Here is a 5,920-nt window from a genome sequence, read left to right as displayed (position 1 = left end):
TTTCGCACCCAAGTGTCAAGGATTTCTTTCTCAGCGAGGATCTTAAAGAAAAGCATGTGGGTTGGATTACCAAGGTGATGGAGTATGATGTAGACATAAAAATCACCAAATTGGTAAGGGAAAAGGGGTTATGTGAACAAATGGTAGATCAACCCTTACAAGGTGAAGAGTGTGATAATAAAATAACATTATTTAATGATGATTCAAATGTTGCAAATGAACAACCAGCTAGCTAGTTGATAGAAATGATCCATTTCCTACAAATTGGAGTGTCTTCTACTACTTAATAGAGCCAAACAAAAATATTTTAGGTTATAGTCCATACCCTATATCTTAATTGAAGGTGTTTTGATTAGAAAAGACATGAACTATGTTTTCTCCTCAGATGTATTGATAACAATCAAACCAAAAAACCTCTGGAGTAGTTTCATGATGCAAGGGGACACTTTCCCCCAAAAATAATTTCTTATAAAATAATGAGGGTTGGTTACTATTGGCCCAACCTATTGAGAGATGTTCATTCCTGGGCAAGGAAATGTAGCAATGTGTGTTATTTTCTAGGAAGGAGAGATTGGTTGCTTTACCCCTACATCATATTTTAGTTGATCAACCATTTTTGAAGTGGGGCATTGATTTCATGGGGCCTATAAATCCAAATTCTAGCGCTGGTCACAAATGGATCCTTACTACCATAGATTACTTTACTCGATGAATGGAGGTTGTAGCATTAAGGGAGGAAAGTGAAAATTCTATTTTGAATCTCTAAAATGAGTTTGTTACAAGGTTTGGGGTCCCTAAATCTATCATCTCAAATAGCGCTTTAGCATTTGTGGGGGTTAAAACAGCTAACTAGGCTTTGAGAAATGGTGTCTACTTCAACACTTCATCAAATTATTACCCTCAAGGTAATGGTTTGGCTGAAAGTACCAATAAAAACTTGCTAAGGATAATAAAAAGGACCTTAGAAGAAAACAAGTGAGAATGAAATTTTAAGCTAAGGCTAGCCTTGTGGCTTGACAAAATAAATCCTAAAAAATTCATGGTAATTCACCTTATGTATAGTTTATGGAAAGCAAGCCAAACTGCCTATTTCTACATAATTTCCTTCTTTGGAGTTAGTTGATAATCTAATGTTGTTTAAAAAGGATGATCCACTAAGGTTGAGATATGCTAAATTTTTAGAGTTGGAGGGGGAAAGGCATAGTGCACTACAAAAGATGGAGTACCAGTAGATTCAAACAAAAAAGGTGTTTGATAAGAAGTCTAGACTCAAAGGCTTAAAGGAAGGAGATCTTGTCCTTAAGTGGGATGTTTTAAAAATCACACCAAGTCACCATAATAAGTTTGATCACATGTGGGTTGGGGCATTTCTAATTGTTGAATGTAAGGAGCATGATACATTTCAATTGGTTACAATGGACGGAGATGTTTTACCAATCCTTGTGAATGGGATTCACCTCAAACCATGTTTCGAGGTATGAGTTATTAGTCCTATCTTTTGTATATTATGTTGGTTTTTCCTATTTTCAATAAGTGTATCTTCATTATAGTTTAGTTTTTTTGTTCCTAAGTGTTGTCTAAGCACATGTTGGTTGTTTTCTTTCCTAGGTTAGTTTCTTGTTTTCCTTAGGTTTTAGGTTGGTCAAGTTATTGGTTTGGGTTTTTCAAGTTGCATTTTCCATACCCGCTCATCTCATAGATGCATACATCAATGCATGTGTTGAATGCATACACATATCTAGTACACACAAGCATATGCATACATCTAGTGTTGTATCTATTTAGTGTTACATTATCAAAATTATACACATACTCTTGTTGTTAATCCTACATATATGCACACCCACACATCTTCCACTCACCTACATCCATTCAATACACACATTCATTTATGCATACCTAAGATGGTTAACTATGAAGGTTTCAACTTTTAAAGTTGATACTTGAGTTTGATCATGCACATCAGTCAGCCTAGTAAGACTTTTTAGGTCTCATTAAGCTCATTCACATTCATCCCAAACCCAACTAGCAACATAAGAAGTCACATCATGGCAGGTCTTGGTCTTAGAAATGCATAAGTTCATAATCCATGCACAATGGGTATCAAAGGAAACTAGTTTTATACTTTCTAGCAGGCAGACATAAAGCAAGGGTCACTAAAAATCTTACTAAATTTTTACACATGCTAAAATTTAGCTCTGATTTCAAATATTTTTATACAAATTCATAAAAAATTTACATCTTAGTCCAGTTCATGCATGTTAAAATTATGTTCATTATGAGCCAAAAGAATAACAAATGTCCTTGTATTATTCATTCTGAATATACAACTAATATTTACAAAAGGAACTATAATAATGTTGAGAATACTAAAAGTAAATTCTCTCACACAAGTGACTGTGACTATAGTCTTTACATTGTTGGTATACATCCTACTCTGCAAAAGTAAATTACATCAAAGAAAGAAAAAGAGTAGAAAGTCATGGGCACCATTCATTGCCTATAATGATCGGTTGGCTTTTGTCTATCCACTTCCACCCATCTTTTTTCCTAGAGTCACATTCCATCTAGGCATCCAAACCTTGCATTAATTAAATTTGTTAGATCCAATAGATCTAAGCAATGCAATTGTCTCATTTCCCCTCATTTATCTTCCTATCATTCCATTCATTTTTACAAAATGAAACTTATATCAGCAAGGAAGGAAAACTATCACATTGAAATGCTTTACTACTAACATGTTTGTTTCCTATGAAACATCCTATTTCTTATGGGTACATGGATATAATAGTAAGCTCCCACAAGGGTTATTGAGCCTAGTGTACCTAGTAGAAATAGAACCTACAAAGGTGATCAAGATAAGTAAGAAAAAAACATTAAAGGGAAATTACTAACAATTTTGAAACCTATTGTTTCAACATATGTAAGTAAGTGTGTTTCAGAAACACTAAAGTGAGCTATAGGAAAGAGAAGAAGAACAAAAGGAAAAAACATTCATATATGTCTAAATATAATGAAAGAAACATTTGCAGGAGAGAGAGTAGCACAGAATCTCCAAAAATGCTATGGGAGGGATATTACTAGTAGACGACTCATGTGTTGCAGTACACAACCAACATCAATGAAATGTATTTTTTTTTTTTTTTTGTTACATAGTATTTGTACTAGAAAGGAACTATAAATAGAAAAAATTGCAGCAATAGAATGAATTTTCATTAGTATATATTACACAAATGGATCAAAATTGCAATGAATGATGATAAAGAGAGATAGTAATGGCATCCTGAAACATTAAAGCTTTAGATTTGTAAGACAAAACAGTGACAAGAAATATCCATCAATAGATTAAATCATGGCTATAAACTTAGTACAATAGTTGTCTACAATATCCATAGAGTTTCAAGAAATGGTGTCATCAACCACAATCTTGGTTTTTATAGCAGCAAAAAAGGGGAGGAACAAAATGCTTTCAGAAATGGTATAATCAGAAAGCTACAAGAAGATCCAGTTAAGGATTATGGTAAATGTTATGAGTTCTCCAGTTTTATTCATAGAATGATAATGGAAATCAAATGTATTCTTTCAAACATTCTATTTGGGTGTAATTTACAAGCACACCTACTACCCAATCTTGAACCTTCCTTGTTATTGATGACATTAGAGAATCATATTGGGGGATAATTGATTTAGTTGTAAACATTTGGCTCCAAGAAGAGAAAATGTTTTCACAGTCTTTTTCTAATTTTGTTTGTACACAAGGGAGTAGTGAAGCTACATATTCTTTTAGCATACCACACAACCATGAGGTGACAACTGTAGAAGTGCATGATGTTGTACCCTTTAGTGAGGTTTAGAAAATAATAGTACAAAAGAAACAATCAAAGGGGAGAGTGCAATGGACTATTGATGAAATAATGACCCTCATCAATGCAAAACAAGTCAAAAATCCATCTCTTGGTGGCTTCATGAAACAAACTAAATCAGCCATTGAGAAATGGAGGAACACCTAAATGAGATGTTGTTCAAATGGCCTCAATCACACTGCCACCCATTGCAGGGACATATGGGATCATATTCAGCCGAGTACAAGAAAAATAGGCATTATGAACACAGTATTCTATCCAAACAAGAGAGCTACTAGAACATGACAACAAAAGAGCATATTGATAAGAACTTACCAGCAAATTTTACATGGGCTATATTTGATGCAATGGAAAAACACTTTGGTTAGAATCGAGATGTCCATCCTGGGGACACGGTTATTAACACATCAGCTTCATATCATGGAGAACTAGAAGAATATGATGTTGTTACTAGAAGTAACCCACTATAGAAGAACACAAAGCTAGAGACACCATATGAGAATGGAGGAGATGCTTCTTTTGACAAAGGGACTCATTTTTCTATTAAAAAATGGAAGTTTGTTCCCACTACCACAGGCATTAGATCAACATTGACTAAGACCATTTCTCATCTTAAGATGGCTGAGTAAGGGCACATCAAACGCCATGAAGAGTATTGTAGTATTGTGGAGTGACAAATGGAAAATTTCAATAGAAAATGAAGAAAAAAAACACCATAATTCCAAATAGTAAGGTTATTAAACTCAATTAAAAAGTAGAAAATACTATATCTCTGGCATCCAATAGCAAAGGATTCAAAGACCAGGCAGAAAATTCCAAGAGAAACCCATTACCTTTGCGAAAAGATCCAGCAAAATGGCAGAAGGAAAATCTCTATCATGGTGGCATCTTCATAGATCTAGTCATGTCACGACTTATGGAATTACAAGAAAACATTGAAAAAACCATGCTTTCCCAAGGAAATTGTAAAAAATGGAGCATAATCTCAAACTTGGAGGCTGCAAATGGACTAGAAAGTCTCTTCAAACTCTACACATTCATTTTCAATCTCTCTAGAAGATGAAACATATGAAATGAATAGTTTTTAGGGTTGTAATGTGATATATTTTTTTCCTCAAACATTTTTTATAAAATTTTGAAATCTGGTGACCTTAGACATTACTCAACTAATAACTTTATTTGATTTTACATTTCCAAAGTCATGTATTATGGCTTATGGGTATAATTTATTTGAAATGTTGATGAACTTTTCTTATTTTTGCCTAAAGTCTCATCTTTGTAAAAGGAAATATTAATGATATAATTATAAATCATTCAATATTTTCTACTCTTGGTGCAAAAATTAAGGGAGACTTATTCATATATCATGGTCATTGAATTTAAATGTTACATGTGTCTAGGGAGGTTAAGACATTATGTTTTTTATGGAGTATTTGATTTAATTTGAAACCATAAGGAGATATTGTGGGAGTTAAGTGTGGGGTTGAATTTGGACTTTGACTAAGTAGTTTGGGGATCTTTATGACTAAGTGGAGTGTTTTATGGGCAGTTAATAGTGAGTCATAGATTCTTTTATAACTTAGTGCAGTTTATCAGTTAGTCGTCATCATTTTTTATGAGTATTAACTCCTTTTTCAGAGCCTTTTTTCATAGATTCGACCCCAAGGTGTTTTTACTTAGTCTTTTGGACTATGATTGTAAAAGGAGTTCTGATGATGCAAAAAGGAATTTGGTGACATATTCTTGTGTCCTTGGTATTTTCTACATCTTTTTGTTACTCATTTTTGGGACACTTGATATATGTATTGAGTCATTGAGTGATATTTTTAATTTGAAATCTAGCCATAATATTTTCTATTACTATGTGTGAGTAATATCTAATTGATAAAGTGTTAAGTGAATTTTTAGGACTCCTCACTCTGTCTCAGTTATCACCTAGTTGCAGTTTGTACTTTTGCCTACAAGTTATAGTTTGTGTCTTCCATTTTGGGACTATTATGTGAACATATTCATGCAACTCTCATTATTAGGACCTTATTATGGAGTATTAATGCAAG

The 5,920-nt window shown here is 33.4% G+C and overlaps 1 pseudogene; it reads left to right on the top strand.

Annotated features, from left to right (window-relative positions):
• The first annotated feature begins 3,719 nt into the window (after positions 1 to 3,719).
• On the top strand, positions 3,720 to 4,564 carry LOC149562116 (uncharacterized; annotated as a pseudogene).
• The last annotated feature ends 1,356 nt before the right edge of the window (positions 4,565 to 5,920 follow it).

This window comes from Cupressus sempervirens, chromosome 4 (assembly GCF_028749045.1).
Source record: "Cupressus sempervirens isolate cs-2001-9-10 chromosome 4, ASM2874904v1, whole genome shotgun sequence".
Lineage (NCBI taxonomy): Eukaryota > Viridiplantae > Streptophyta > Pinopsida > Cupressales > Cupressaceae > Cupressus > Cupressus sempervirens.
Note: the sequence above shows the minus strand (reverse complement) of the source record. Positions and strands in the feature narration are given on the sequence as shown.